Genomic DNA, 14,409 nt, shown 5'->3' with positions numbered 1-14,409 from the left:
AGCCGCTTTTCATGGGGAAAGTTCAGGAGCAAAGAAAAAGAACACTTGGACATGGAGCTTGAAAGTGCAGGCTGTGTCTGGAAAGAGCGGAGGAAAGGTAAGTATGGATAAGCCCCCTGTCTATTCAGAAGTAAGCCCCACTGAAGGTCCCAGTTACATAGAGTTAGAATGCCAGTCTCATGTACGTATTATGTCATTCAACTATATTTTCATCTCACACGTCAGACAAATATTTTCTCCCACGTCAGCTTAAAAAGGTAAAGGTAAAGGGACCCCTGACCATTAGGTCCAGTTGTGACCGACTCTGGGGTTGCGGCACTCATCTCGCTTTATTGGCCGAGGGAGCCGGCGTTTGTCCGCAGGCGTACAGCTTCCGGGTCATGTGGCCAGCATGACTAAGCCGCTTCTGGTGAACCAGAGCAGCGCACGGAAACGCCATTTACCTTCCCGCCAGAGCGGTACCTATTTATCTACTTGCACTTTGACGTGCTTTCGAACTGCTAGGTTGGCAGGAGCAGGGACCGAGCAACGGGAGCTCACCCCGTCTCGGGGTTTTGAACTGCTGATCTTCTGATCAGCAAGTCCTAGGCTCTGTGGTTTAACCCACAGCACCACCCACGTTAAAAGAGAGTGGGGGCTCTACCCTCAGGCTAATAAACTAAGAAGACAAGAGACACAAAAGGAGAGTAGAGGAAGATCAGCTTTAAGAAAAAAGTGATGAGTTGCAAACTGGGATTTATATCCAGCTGAGGCTAAGCTGATCTTTCCTTGCGGATGAACTGGCTTGGGTACAGGCAGAGCTGATATTATAGTCTTAACAGAGAAAGACAAGTATGTGGCTAGCAAATGCAGCCTCTGCACCCCATCAGATACTTGAATCACAGACACAGAATTGCAGAGTTGGAAGAGATCCCAAGCATCATCTAGTCCTGTGATGCAGGGATCTCAACTAAAGCATCCATGACAGATGGCCATCCAACCTCTCCTTAACCACCTCCAAGGAAGGAGAGTCCACCACCTCCCAAGCCTGTCCATTCCATTGCCAAAGCTCTTACTGTCTTACTGTTTGGAGCATGAACTGCCACCACTGAGGAGTAAACATGCTAAGCATCACTTTCATTAGCAACAGGTTTATAATGATGCCACAGCGAGAGCAATAATAAACATTAGTACAAAGTGGTTTACTTCTCATTAAAAAAACCAAAAAAACCCTTCTTTGGAATGTTGGGTGTTACACAAAAGTTAGTTTTAAAGTGCAAACAAATTTGGCATGCTTGAGAAACAAAGTTGCAGTATCTCAGACAGTTCAGCTGTTGATTTCCTGGCCAACTGCTGCTTTATTTCAAAACTTCATTTGTAGGGTAAGATGGCAAAACAGAGTTGTAACCTTTCCCTTTCAGATTTTCTTGGACCACACACTGCATTAAATGTTAAGTTTCTTTGCCTATTTTCTCATCCTTGATCCCAATGGGAACCATTTCAGATTGCAGACTTGTGGGATCCCAGTGTCTCTTTTTCGACAAAATCTCACCCCTCTCCAAAACAAGAAAAGAAAGATTAAAACCAGGGACAAAATGGGACCATTGCTGATAAAACTTGGGGAAATTGGAGCATGTGATACCCAGATGTTCCCAAGGTTTGGGATTCACCCATAACAGATGGAGTGAGAATTGCATCCAGCATTTCAGAAGGTATGTTGTTTTGATTCATCAGCCCGCAGCCTGCCTTGTAAGGGGACATGTGTTTTTGTATTATAAAACTATTCTTGGCTACTCAGGCATTTTAACAATTGTCTTATACTGTTAGCTGCTGTTTTTCTTTACAGTGAGAGAGTGCAGGGAATGCAAACGCCACAGCTATTAGCAGGTTCCAAATATTTGCCTAGTGCAATAAAACCCTGTTTTTGTGGCAATTTAAGAAGCCTGTGTGGCATACAGGAACCAGTTAAAACAAACAAATGTTAACGCAAGCTTGGAGAGTAATAACCCAAGAAGGCAGAAAGATATTCATCACACAAGGTATCATCTTAAGAGGGAGTCTTTTAGGAGACACTGACTGTAATTCAGTGTTTACTGGAACATTACTGAAGTGATCATTGCCAGCATGGAAGGAGAACCTCTGCTGAATGATTTTCAGTATTGTGGTTATGCTTGAGGAAACCTTTAATGACTGAAGATGGGAAGCTGTAGTAAGTACATCAACCATCACTTTTCTCCCTGTGTAGTCTCTCAGAGTGCTCCTGTTTAGCCAAGAGGTTCATTGGGTCAAATTTGGGGGCAGTTTATGGTGCCAGTATTTGTACCTGTGTTGCTAGTTTAAGCGGGGTGGGGGAGGAACTGTGTGAGAATGAACAGAGAGAATGAACATGGTGGCTTGCTTGAGCGCAGGGCATCGCATAAAATAGAAGGCATGGCTCCTATAATACAGTGGTGCCTCGCAAGACGAAATTAATCCGTTCCGCAAGAGTCTTCGTCTAGCGGTTTTTTCGTCTTGCGAAGCAACCCTATTAGCGGCTTAACGGATTAGCGCTATTAGCGGTTTAGCGGCTATTAAAGGCTTAAAGGCTTAGCGGATTAGCTGCTAAAAGGCTATTAAAGGCTATTAAAGGCTTAGCGGATTAGATAAAGGGGGGGGAAAGCGGAAAAAAAATCTCAAGACTCGCAAGACATTTTCGTCTTGCGAAGCAAGCCCATAGGGAAATTCGTCCTGCGAAGCAACTCAAAAACGGAAAACCCTTTCGTCTAGCGGGTTTTCTGTCTTGCGAGGCATTCGTCTTGCGGGGCACCACTGTAACTCGAATAATTTCAGACAAGGAATTTAATCAGGTGCAAGATTGCCATAGTTGTTGTTGTTTAGTCGTTTAGTCGTGTCCGACTCTTCGTGACCCCATGGACCAGAGCACGCCAGGCACTCCTGTCTTCCACTGCCTCCCGCAGTTTGGTCAAACTCATGCTGGTAGCTTCGAGAACACTATCCAACCATCTCATCCTCTGTCGTCCCCTTCTCCTTGTGCCCTCCATCTTTCCCAACATCAGGGTCTTTTCCAGGGAGTCTTCTCTTCTCATGAGGTGGCCAAAGTACTGGAGTCTCAGCTTCAGGATCTGTCCTTCCAGTGAGCACTCAGGGCTGATTTCCTTAAGAATGGATACGTTTGATCTTCTTGCAGTCCATGGGACTCTCAAGAGTCTCCTCCAGCACCATAATTCAAAAGCATCAATTCTTCGGCGATCAGCCTTCTTTATGGTCCAGCTCTCACTTCCATACATCACTACTGGGAAAATCATAGCTTTAACTATACGGACCTTTGTTGGCAAGGTGATGCCTCTGCTTTTTAAGATGCTGTCTAGGTTTGCCATTGCTTTTCTCCCAAGAAGCAGGCGCCTTTTTCAAATATGTGTATAATCAATGCATGGAGCATTAGGATTGCACTCCTCACACTCAGTCTCCGTGCAGTCCTCATAACTTCTGAATGCACAGTCATATGATGTGGTAGAGCCAAAGCAAAACCCTTCTGGCATCAACGTTGCTGCCATGTACCACGGAGGTGGGAGGCAGCTGCAAGGTCAGGCCGCATGGATGCACTGGCAGAGCCAATCTGCCACTTTCACCAGTGTGTCTGCTCAAACCTCATCTCTCCACCACTTTACCCCTCCCAGTACATGGCAGTAACACTGGTGCAAGGCGGTTAGTGTCATGGCTCCATCCCTAATCTGCTTGTGTGTAAAGCTGGGGAACAAAGTTGATTCCGTTCACATTTAAAAACCAATCTACCAAATTCACATTCTCTAAATCAATACAAAAACTGAAACACAACCATTATTCAGAATTAACTCTTCTCCACTTTTTGCAAGGCGAAGTATGCATAAAATGCTTAAATTAGTAGAAATAATACACCAAACAGCAGCACATTGGACACAACTGCTTTGCAAAATTATGTGTATTAGGAAAATTTATATACTAAAATGTGCATATCTGGAGAAATTTTCACTAAAATGCTGGTGAGTTTTCATGAGGAATTTTAAAAAACCTTAAACGGATGTGGAAGTGTGGAGAACTGAACTGAAAATTGGGAGAAACTGAGAGAAATCAAAATTGGCAGGTTCACCCATCCCTTGTTGAGCATGCCCAAACTCTGTCCAAAATGCAGAGGTGGAGACATCAGACAATCCCATCCCCCTTCACCTACACTGATTCTACATGGATAGCTGACCTGAACAGAACTAGTGCCTGACAATGAGGAAAGATCCATATGTCGACATTCCAGCTTCTATACAGCCTTGTTCTCTGTTACATCTGTTTGAGAGGCTGGTGGGAAATGTGCTCCAATACTCTTAGAGCAGCTGCTAGAGTAGCAGCTGTTTTAAAGGGTCACCAAGAAAAAGGCATCATAACATATCTCAGACGAGGCAGTGCATAACACAACTAGCTTCTTCCAAGCACATTATTTATATTTACGAGATGTCTCATAAAATAATTGTTCTAGGCGCCATATAAATAAAGAGAATAAAAATACAGCAATAAAAATCATACGGCAACAAAAACCGCAATTGACTTGAGGGGGCCAGCATAAAGACTCAAATTAGAAAAGCCAGCACGATAAAAGACTACATACAGCACAGAACGAAAACAACCACCAGATTACCACCAACTACACCAAAGGGGTTTGGATCAGATCTTAAGACTTGAAATAACAGAAAGGTATTAACCAGGGACTCAGCTAGACTGGTAAAGAAAAAGTGACTTATATGCATTGTATGTGTGATGTTATATTGTGCCACCAGATGGCGACGTGGAGTCCCGTTTTTCTCTTCCTGTTTTCCCTGTTTAAATTTACAACGCTTTAAACTGAAATGCTTCTTTGATGTGCCTAGATCCAGCCCATATGCCAAAAAGACAGCAATGTAAGCTTGAGGTGGGCTTCCTGGGGAGGCTTCTATTCTCCAAAACTTCCCCACTTCTCTTTGCCTTAGGAAGATTTCAGTTCAGAAATGTCTTCCTACTCCACAAGAGCCACAGGCTTATCTCACCAACAGGTGCAAATGGAGGCCCCCAATCCAATCAAATAGCAATTGGGGTGGGGTGGTTATTCTGAATAAGAATAACCAGTGCAAATGCTAAACCCCTTCTGCCCCATGCCACAGTCCCAATCCACATCTTTTATGACTGTAATTCTGCACCTGAGGTTAGGATCTTGTTCAATCCAACACAAAAAATTCAACTCATCATTAGGCAGGGCCACTCCATGGTACATGGTCAAAGACTACTACTTATTTTTTAGCTTCAGAACAAAAGTATGGCTGCTTGCTACAGCACAAAAAGAGCCAGCAGTTTGGGGCACCTAAGACCATAATTTGAGGTTTGGACCAATTGGGGTCTTATGCAAGGCTTCGTTGGCATAAGGCTATACTATGACATGCATAAGGGGTAGAAAACATGATCCTTTGGAAATAAAGGAAACACTAACCACTCCCTCAAAATGTTTACAGTTTAAGACCCATATTCAGTTGCTGAGGCTTTGGACGTGCAGAAAAAAATCTAAGACTGTGAGTCCACTGGGGGGGGGATCATGGAAAGGTATAAAACTGAAGTATAACAGAAAGGTGACATTTCAGTTATGCCCATACCTTATTTCTTCCAAACATTTCTTGGGACTGCTCTATTTTGTGGAAGGGATTTAAACGCATACCGTTAATTTTAGGTTTCGGCAATTAAAGTGGAATAAAGGGCCCCGTTGCCCTAGCATATCAAATCCACTTTAAAAAGAACTGGACTATTTGTGGTTTGAAAAGTGATGGGGGAATGCATTGAAAAGTGTGGGATGAGTGAATGAGTAATGGGAAGATGTATAAACATCCTGCAAACAAATGAGGGTGAATGCAGGAGGAATGTTCATTGTCATATGACTACCCCGCAAACAAATCAGAATGAATGCTAAATAAAGACCAGATATAATCTTACTGTGTAAGCTTTGCACAAGCAAATCAGGATGAATACACCATACCAAGGTCCTCTGGTTGTTTTTTTTTATATAGCCTTGAAGTTATTTTACATTCAATACACCTCCAATCCTGGGTTGTTTATTTCTGTATAGTACACTTTTATCCTGGCTTCTCTCCATAGAGCTCAAAGTGGCATACTTGGTTCTCTCCCTTGATTCATTTTTCTGCACAAAAACCCTGTTATCTTAGTCTGAGAAAGGTACTGACTATGTCAAGTTCAAACATGGCTAAGTGGGGATTTGAACCCGAGTTTCTCCATGTCCTAGTCCAGCACTCTACACCACACTGGCTGTATACTATTGCTTTCAGCTTAAACTCTGTTGTCTGCTGCCACAAGGAGGGGAACAGGAATTGTTCCCTCCTTAGTAGGGATAAGAGAAACTTAATGAGACTCTGCTGGGCTTTGTAAAAATGTTCAGCAAAACCCAAGAAAATATACAACATACTTTTCTTTGTTTTCCCATGTACTTTGGGCCAAACTCTACCCTCAGTTATGCACAGCCAACTGCCACCAAAATCCTATTACACAAGCCGAGCATAGATGTTTTAGGGATGAAAGTTCAAACCATACATGAGAAGGGGGAAAGATACAGATGCTTGAAACAATTCACTTTGTTCTCCATTGTATTGGACTTTGCCTTGAGGAGGGAGAGAAAAAAGTCTGCCTGTTTTATGGGAGTTCTTTTTCTTCTCTGACTCACAACATTGGTGCATGCATGTGGTTCTCAGACTGGTACTGTTCCCCAAGAATGGTCAACCTCTGCACCAAGAGTAGCTGAAAGATGCTCAGAAATTCAGTCTGAGTATCACTCTGCCAAAAGCAAAACAAACACACTTAGAAACAAGAGAGGGTTTAAAATCTTGATTAGAGTCAGCAACTGCATAAAACATGTGTAAGAAACCACTGAAAGAATTGATTTAAATAGAGATAGCTGAAGGGGAGCCTGCAACAAAATGCACTGCAGCACCCCAGGTGAATGTGCATGTATGTCACCTGAGTCTATGGCTGAGAGGGCTTGGGAAACAAGTTATCATCAGACTGACAGGAGTCCCTGCTCTTGCTTCATTTTGCTTAGTTTTAGAACACATCGTTTAAAAGTCAACCCACTCTGAATGAAAGTCAATGGAGTACTAGGCTTTTGCATGCAGTTTGAGAACTGTTGAGAACTGAGAGGTCGGGCAGGTATTAGAAACTGAAACTAGCATCAGCCTGACCTGCAATATTAAGTGAAATAGGGGTCTAAATATTGTTGGATGACACTGCAGGGCTCTTGTGAACCACTCAACTTGTTCAGCAGTGTAATTCACACTGAATATTGCAGTTTGCCACAAGGCCCTCAGCCCCAGCCCCTTCCAACCTGCAGAATGGAGACAGTAAACAGCATTTCCTTCAGAATCTGTGTTAGCAGAACGGGGCCTGTTTGTTTTTTAGAGTGACCCACACTAAATAAGACTCAAGTTTGAAAGAGCAGGAACTTGCCCAACTTCTTTTTGCTCCTACCTTGAGAGTTGTGTTGGACACAGTTGTTATCAGTCCTACAGCTACGTTAAAATTGTGGATTTCTCTACTGATGTACTGTATATGGGCAGCTCTCAATTTCAACCCTGGGAACACTGAAAACCAAGAAATAACCTATCCAGACTGTGAGTGGTTTTCTCTGCACCTTCAATATATGTGTGTATCTCTTTCTCGATCTTCTGCTCATTTCTGTCTGAGGAAGAAAGAGGAGATAAATGGAGTGAAGGACAGGAGAGGAAGAGACACTGAAGTAGAGCTGTCCTCTTCAACTCTCCTCATTTCCATCACCACCCTAGCTTCTTGGCTTCAGGGGCATAGGAAGAGGGGTGCGTGGGATGCGGTCCGCCCCAGGTGTCACCCTGATAAAATGGGGGGCGGCACTCATCACCTGCAGTGTGCATGAGCCACACGTCTCGGTGCCTGCAGGCTCCGCGCTGTCTGCCCACTGCCTCCCCCCAAGCTGTAGGGCGGCTGAGGCCCCACTGCACACCCCATCCCTATGGATGCCACACACCCCATCCCTTATGGGTGCTGCGTGCCCCGTCTTGTCCCTATGGGCGATGCGTGCCCCGTGGCACATGGCGCCCATAGGGAGGGCACAGGACGGCACAGGGCGCGCAGCATCCATAGGGGTGGGGTACGCTACAGAGCCTATAGGGAGGGCATGGGATGGGACGGCACACACAGCATCCATAGTGATGGCACAGGATGCTGAGTGCCCTGTTCCGTCCCTATGGGTATCGTGCCCTGCCCCTATGGGCGGTTCGCCCCGCCCCTGGGCACGCCGCCCTAGGTGCCCGAGAGGCTTCCTCCACCACTGTTTGGCTTCTCTCTCAGCTGGGCTATGGCCCTAGGCTCCCTCCTGGACTGCCTCAACCACATCCTCTTCTTCACTGGCATAATTCATTTCCCCATCTCCCAGTTATCCTGCTGACTCAATGCATGCCCAGTTCTCATTGGGCTGGTTGTCACCTGACAAGCAATTTTCCTGCTTCTCTTGTACTTATTGGCGTTCCCCCAAGCATGCCAGTCCCTCCGTCCTCAGCGTGCCTGGTCCCATTTGGGCTATGAATGCCAACACACCCTCCTCCAGACTTGAGATAAAATATAGGAAGGCTGAAAGTGGGGATAATGCTGGCACATTTAGGCAGAGATGCTAGCTTCACTTGAAAGAAGTGAAAATTTAAAAAAAAAACACCTGGAAATGCTCATTATAGATTAGTAGCAACTGAAACATGGGTAATGTTAAATAATAATATTTATATTATATATAATATTTATACTATTTTGACTTTTTCATGTTATGTATTTGATGTACCCTGTGATTCAGCAAGGGCAAATTTCGCCATCACCTTTCACATCAAAGCACTGCTACTAATTTACATTATCACAATGTCTGACCCTCAGTCTACACCACCTTGTGACCTGGATATGCAGTGTCAAAAGGTGAAAGGGCAACTTGCTGGATTGTCTTTTGTTAATTCATTCACTTAGCACTGCTTCATGGCGCTTTTAATGAAGAGCACCTACAAAGTTTGCGATTTGTCATGGTTTTAACAATTTTCATGGATTTCAAAACACAAAGCAGGGTTAAAGCAAAGCCTTTATGGTAGATTTGAGGAGAAGTCATTTTATGGGTTTCCTTCTACCCTGTAGACTATTTTAATCCTTTTCCAGCAATATATAACCAGACAACTGTCTTGTGCAAAACCTGAGGAATGTAGTCCAGCAGAGACACCAAAATCCATCAACATTCCATAATGTGGTCTTTGGTTGAAATATACAAATCAAGGCTGACCAAGATGCATTTATTTATGTAAAATATATATCCTGCACCATCAACTGCTAGGCCCCAGGGCCAGCAAATATTACAAATATATAACAATGTTTTTTAATGCAGTAATTAATTACTATGAGAATATATATATAACAATAAACAGCAGCAAAATTTCATCTGTTTTTGAACTGGCAATTTGATGATGAAATATCTCTCCTGTGGGTTGTGGTAAAAAGGCAATTGACCATAAAAATTAGAAAACTGGATATACAGTAGTCAAAGCAGGATCCATCTCAACTGACCTTATTCACTTCAAGGTCTGAAGCAACCTGTCATATTTACAAGTGTTACTTCAGACATGACAGGAGTGGAACAAAATTGGGGTGGGCCCACCAATACACTGCAGCCCCCTCCTCAGCTTGCTTTTTTTGTGTGCATTTAACATCTGCAGAACTCTAAAGTCTATTTTAGTAGAGCCAAAACAAATATGGTTCCATAAATAATAGTAACCAGCATCAGTAGTAAGAAGAACTCACACTACATAGCTTCATTCTGGCCCTAGCTTCATTCTGGCCCTTACCCAGCTATTGATTTAAGATTCTAGTGACTAAAATTTGACCTGGCATGGGTCCCAGCTTAGCCCATGACCTCATATGTGGCATCAGGGATGAGGCAGGTAGAGACACGGTTGTGTGACTAAGTCCTCCCACATCCTCGCAGAAAGCTGGTTGCTGAGTGGTGACTTTAAGCCTGGAGGATTGGCTATGCAATCGACTTCCCTGTGGGGAAGTCAGTTCAAGCGGAATGCAGGCTTGAAGTTGCTGCCCACCAGCAGGTGGGCATTTACTTCAAGCCTGGTGATCAGTGGTGCATTGAAGCACTGTGCATAGTTCTTTGCAAGCTTTGTGTAATGCTTTGAAGTCCCAACCAGCGTCAGCCGACATCATTGTGATGCCAGGTGACTGGCAGGTGAGTGGCCCCACCCACAAGTCAAATTTGACCCATAGGAGGTAGGAGAGCTAAAGATATGGCCTGCTTGCCAGCTCCCATTCCCCACTCCTGTTCTTATCTTTTGATTTTTTGGGCTGGTAAGCACACATACTTTTTTTAAATAAAAAAAACTTGTTCAATGTTTTGTGAACTTTTGAATTTAACTTATTTCACTAGATTCAGTGGGCTTATTTTTTACCAAAGCATTTTCATCCAATACCTGGAAGCCTATAAAAGAGACTCTCAGTCAAATCCACAGCCACAGCTAACCCACACCTCCAATGGCTTACAAATCTAAAACCTAATAAATAAATAATGATGCTGTGTTTATTATATTACACTTTACAGTTTCTTACTGTGCACCCATTTTAGGTGTGACTAACCAATCTGTGTAAAGCCTTTTTCTTTTAAAAAAAAAAGTCAAATCAATGCCAAAACTTTCTCACAACGTACTGAGTTTGAGTGCTGAAAATATGTGCATGAAAATAATTAATACTAATGAAACTTGAGCTAAGGCAAAAGCCCAGGTTTTGAGGTTTGGAAGTTTGGGCTTATTGAAGCAAAAGAATTTACATTTATGTCTTATGCACTCTTGCTTCAACAAAAAGTGGAAATATCAAATGACTAAGAAAAACCAGCAACTACCAGATCTATCACATTAACACTTGTGTCAAGAAGGTGGGGTCTTCTGTTGCTCAGTCAAATCATTCTGAATCAAATTATTGTACATTTCATCCAAAGGGTCAAGGAGTGAGTACAGCAGCTGAATTTATCTCAAATGGCAACCATGCTGTGCACTGCCATTATGCAGCACACAAAAATGTTGACAAATGACCTGTATGGAGTAAGATTACTGTGGAAAAAGTGTGCCCATACTTTGGTACTTACGGTTGTAGGAGGCCTGTCTTCTATTACAAGTGTGTTTTGATTTCAGCAGTCTATAATATTCTCATAAAACTTTGCCACAGACTGCCTTGACTTGTCATATGCTAAATTGTATGTTAAATTGCTGGCCATTAGTTATGTCACAGTGCAACCCTATTTACTCAGAAGTTAAGTCCCAGTGGGATCAGCTGGGCTTGCTTTCTAGTTTAGTGCCCTTATGGCTGCAGCCTCACTATGTTTAAGTTCACCGGACTTGAGGGATCTGGAGAAAATACCAGTGCCTTTGATCTCCAGCCATATAAAAAAGCCATGAACTACGGAGTGGTATTTAACAATGACATGATAGTGTGGTGTGACGACCCACCATTCTCAGTGTAATTAATTAAGCCTTGGCAAACTCAAGGCATACCTGGAAGCTGAGATACAGCATGATCCAGTAGCAACCACTGTTGACTCCAGGTTTGGGGGAGGCCTTGGACAAGATCCTGTGTGTGGGCCCACCTTCTCCTCTTCACTGTCCTTAAAACCCTTTGAAAGCAGATTCCCAGATAAGCACCACCTCCCAGGAAGTCACTGTACAGAGATAAAGCAGAGGTAAATCCTTACTGGGCAGGGCAGCTCCAGCCTGATCTTCCAGGCTTTACTGTTCTTATGCTCAATCTTTCCTATAGCTGAGCTTGCATTGTGGGGGAGGCTAGAGTACAATTTCACCACCCATACTGATGTTCCTACTACTGTTCTGCAGAACCAGACCGACCTTACATCCGTGTTGTCCCTACTACTAAACCAGGGTCTGCCCCACACTTGGATATTTTCAAATGGACAGCCCCTTTGCTTGGAGTCCTAGTTGCCATCCCATTCTTTCAAAGTGGGTTTCCTAGCATCTCTGGTGGCAGAGGGTAGAAGGTCATGAAGTTTCCCATGGAGAGCATAGAAGTTCTTGAGGAGTGTGCGTCCGATGTAGGCTTGTTTTTTGTTGCTGTTTGGTTTAGGACTATCTAATTCCAGGGGTTCTAGTAGCTTGCAAGTGAGGTCCCGGCTACTGGGCCAAAGTTCAGTCCCATCGATGCTGGAATCTGCTCCTGGCTCCTCCACAGTCATAACTGAAGAACTAATGTTCTCCAGAACTCTGTGATAGCTCCTTTTCTGAATTTGTCTACTAGCCATCTAGCTGGAGGCTATATGGAAACTTGGTGCAAAAGGAAAGGGGTACAGTGATACCTCAGGTTACATACACTTCAGGTTACATACGCTTCAGGTTACAGATGCTTCAGGTTACAGACTCCGCTAACCCAGAAATAGTACCTCGGGTTAAGAACTTTGCTTCAGGATGAGAACAGAAATCATGCTCCGGCGGCAACAGGAGACCCCATTAGCTAAAGTGGTGCTTCAGGTTAAGAACAGTTTCAGGTTAAGTATGGACCTCCGGAACAAATTAAGTACTTAACCCGAGGTACCACTGTATTGGATGAACAGCATTGAGAGATTTTCTTGCTTTTTACTAGAACAAAGCTGGGGCTGGTTGAAAAATAGCGGTGGCGATGGAAGAGTGAAGGAACTAGGTGTCATGATTTTTTTCCAGTACAAAAACCGAGTTCATAATCCTGTCAAAGAGGATTTCCTAAATAGGGAGACAGAAATCCTTGGCGATCTACTGCAGATCACACAGATACTGTAGTGGTTCTAGGGGTTGCTCGTGCGTAAGCCGGTGCAAACACCTGGCTGGGTTGCCTGAGTGAACCTTTTCTGTCCGGACAGCCACTCACCCGTGGCTGTCTCAATCGCTGGCAGAATCCGTCAGTGGGCGTTTCTTAAACTTCTTCCAGCAAAGAAGCTCTTTGACGCCTAGTCTCCTCCTACTCTCTCTGAGCGAAAGCCTTCGGCGCAAGGAGGGCGTAGGCAGCGGAGGACCCCTACTCTCCCCGCTGGTCCCCGGCAAGGAGTCATGGGACCGCCTCGCCGCTTCCCCCATCTGCCCCCCTTCTCCACTGGTGCTACGCTGATTCTCTTCCCCAGAAGATGGGCTGCCTCTCCCAATCCCGGGACGCTCTCTGGAATCCCTCTGGATCTTGCTCTCTCCCTCCGGCACTGATGGCAGTTCCCTGACAGATACTGATCACCTTCTGCCCATCCCAGGTTTGCCTTGTTCCTGACATGCTAGTTCTCTATGTGGAAGATTTTTTTCCTCCTTTTGTATGGAGAAACTTCTAAACTATGAGAGTCTCCACCTGCAGTCTGCAGATACACCCCAGATACTGGTTTGTTACCTCAGTAAAAAGTAGGCCACACACAAAGAAGATGACTGAACCCCCCCCCCCTTTTAACATATCATTTTGAGAGGCTATGTTATTTCTTCCCTCCTTCCTTAAGCAATGGAAAGTTCAAGGGAGCCTTTCTAAGGCATGCTCTCTCTCTTTTTTCCAAATGAGAAAACATACTAGAGTTTATTTGTTATATAGATTTGAGACTATTCTATTTTTCTGCCTGTGATTTAATTTTATAGATAAGAATCTCTCTTCCACCCTTGCCCATTACTCATACTCTGTTTTGACCCCTTAAAACTATTGGTCTGAAACCACACAATGCTCTGCAGTCTGCAGCCCAGGTACCCACATCAAGGGATCCGAAGCATCTTATTGGTGGCTTCTGGCTTTGCATCAAAGCCAGACCTTCCTCCAAGTATAATTCCTAACAATAAATTTGTCTCCTATAAATCCATTCTGTTTTCACTAGCTGTAACTCATAGACTGCTATTCCTTTATTGTTATAGCTTTGTTTACTGTCTTTCTGGTATTTCTGTTACAAATTTAAAGACCTCGTGGGACCTGTATATCTCAGTCTTTATTCATTAGCCATCAGAAATGTTTCTCTTAGTAGCAGCAGTTGTTTGTTTGCTTGTTTGTTTCTGTGTTTTAAGTTGAGAGATGAAAAATTGCCATTGCATGCTTCTTGTCACAATGTGATGTGGTTCTAACAGGGCTGCATACCTCCTCTTTGACAGCCTAGCTATGGCCAAGCCTTTTTGCTGAGCCAGGAAAATCTAAAGCATCCCATCTCTGGAAAGCTATTTTGGTGGTGACCTTTTTTGAACATGCTCTTTACCTTTTGGGGATCTACAAATTAGCTTTTAAGCCTGCCCTCAACTGATTTTATTTATTTAGTTTGTTATATACCACCGTTCATTTCAAGAGGAAATACCAAGCCGGTGATGTGCTCAGCATTCTCTGAAGCTGGCAATA

At 43.8% G+C, this 14,409-nt stretch overlaps 1 protein-coding gene across 9 annotated transcripts in view; it reads right to left on the bottom strand.

Annotated features, from left to right (window-relative positions):
- Positions 1 to 14,409, bottom strand: part of LOC308485880 (uncharacterized protein) — a 131,636-nt gene that overhangs the window by 104,613 nt on the left and 12,614 nt on the right. For 6 of the 9 annotated variants that reach the window (XR_013990796.1, XR_013990797.1, XR_013990798.1 and 3 more), the window contains one exon: positions 11,580 to 11,743. The exons of 2 other annotated variants lie outside the window; for them this stretch is intronic. The gene's annotated coding sequence lies outside the window, so the exon portion shown is untranslated. Of the gene's footprint in view, positions 1 to 6,605; positions 6,811 to 11,579; positions 11,744 to 14,409 lie in introns of those variants that run through there. One more of the 9 variants, XR_013990799.1, reaches the window with a different exon arrangement.

Source organism: Podarcis pityusensis, assembly GCF_964106645.2.
Source record: "Podarcis pityusensis genome assembly, chromosome: 9".
Lineage (NCBI taxonomy): Eukaryota > Metazoa > Chordata > Lepidosauria > Squamata > Lacertidae > Podarcis > Podarcis pityusensis.
This window is presented reverse-complemented; position numbering and strand designations above follow the sequence as displayed.